The sequence below is a fragment of the Tursiops truncatus genome, chromosome 20 (assembly GCF_011762595.2).
Source record: "Tursiops truncatus isolate mTurTru1 chromosome 20, mTurTru1.mat.Y, whole genome shotgun sequence".
Classification (NCBI taxonomy): domain Eukaryota; kingdom Metazoa; phylum Chordata; class Mammalia; order Artiodactyla; family Delphinidae; genus Tursiops; species Tursiops truncatus.
Genome location: NC_047053.1, coordinates 38,620,331 through 38,621,966, shown reverse-complemented (window position 1 = coordinate 38,621,966; position 1,636 = coordinate 38,620,331). Strand labels below are relative to the sequence as shown.

At 46.6% G+C, this 1,636-nt stretch overlaps 1 non-coding gene across 1 annotated transcript; it reads left to right on the top strand.

Moving 5' to 3' along the window:
- The first annotated feature begins 979 nt into the window (after nucleotides 1-979).
- LOC117309834 (U6 spliceosomal RNA) lies at nucleotides 980-1,082 on the top strand. Its single transcript, XR_004524124.1, has one exon. It is a non-coding gene; the product is annotated as a U6 spliceosomal RNA (small nuclear RNA).
- Nucleotides 1,083-1,636: the final 554 nt, after the last annotated feature.

Genomic DNA, 1,636 nt, shown 5'->3' with positions numbered 1-1,636 from the left:
CGCTGGCCACTAGGTGGAGGACTTCCTCGCCTGGCGCCCAGGAGGCTTCCCCAGCTGCCACAACCACAAAGCCCGTGGATGCTAGAGTTTTCAGGACCGAATGCAGCCCTTTGTCTTCTGCCACAAAGCGTGACAGGCTTCCACGTGGCCGGTTGGTGGACCCAGCCAAGTCCAGCTGGCTCAGACGAGGTGGCAGCCCCATCAGTCCCTTGGTGGTGGTGTTGGGGGATTATGGAGGAGAAAGTCCCTTCAGTTGTGAGTGCCTCCTTCCACACCCTGGCATCTCCACCCAGGCAGAGGCACCTCGAACTCAGGTCATTCACATATTCATACATTTCTGCAGTTATCAAGCACCATTTGCTATGTCTGTTCCTGGGGACAGAAAGGAGGCAGGGTCCCTGCCTGAGTGGAGGAGGAGACAGGAAATAGGTGTGACCACACAGGGTGGTACGTGCTTTGAGGTCAGTGAATTGATTTCTTCCTCTGAACCCTGCTTTTCTCTCTGGCTTCTCGGACCCAGTCAGTGGCATATTACCTGCCCACCTGCTCAACCCCGAAAATGCAGACTCATCCTGACGCCTCCCCCGCTTAGGTCCATCTCCCTGTCGGCCACTGTGTCCCATCCTTGCCCTCATCATCTCTCTCCCAGACCATCCCTTTAGCTCCGGGGCTGGCCCTTGGCCCCCTTCCGGCTTTCACATCGCCACCAAAGTGAGCGCTTCTTTTATGCCCAGAGGCATAAAAGAAAAAATTAGCAAATGTGACCTAAGGGAAATCGTTTTGTTTGGGGAAAAAAACACTGTAAACAAAGTTGGAAGACCAGTGGTCAGCTGGGAAAAGACATTGCAACCCACGTGGGAAAGGCCTCCTTCTCACGTTGACCAAAAGCTCACACACGTCAGGAGGGACAAGATCCCACAGAAAAAAAAAAAAAAAAAGGTGTAGACGAGGAACAGCTGGTTCATAAAAAACAAGAAGGGTGCTGGCTTTGGCAGAACTCGTACTACAACTGGAACAATAGAAGATTAGCATGGCCCCTGGGCAAGGATGACACCCAAATTCGTGAAGCATTCCATCTTAAAAAAAATGATACAAATGAACTTATTTAGAAAACAGAAACAGAGTTTGAAAACACACTTATGGTTACCAAAGGGGAAATGTAGGGGGGAGGGACAATCTAGAGTTTGGGGTTAACAGATACACACTTCTATATATAAAGTAGATAATCAACAAGGACTTACTACTGTAAGTAGTAAGCACAGGGAACTCTACTCAATATTCTATAATACCTATATGGGAGAAGAATCTGAAAAAGAATGGATATATGTTTATGTATAACTGAATCACTTTACACCTGAAACTAACACAACATTGTAAATCAACTCTACTCCAATATAAAATAAAAATTAAATTAAAAAAACCAACCAAACAAGAAGGGACTAAAAATTTAGGGAAGGATAGTCAGTCTTACTCATGAATAAAGAAATGGAAACTGAAGCAATAGAGAGGCCTTTTTCAACGATCAAAAAGACAGAAATTGGAAAACAACAACAAACTTCAAAGCTTGGTGAGACCCAGTGCTGACGGGTGTGGTGGGTGGAGGGAGGAGTTATTCTCATTCATAGTGGGTGGGAAC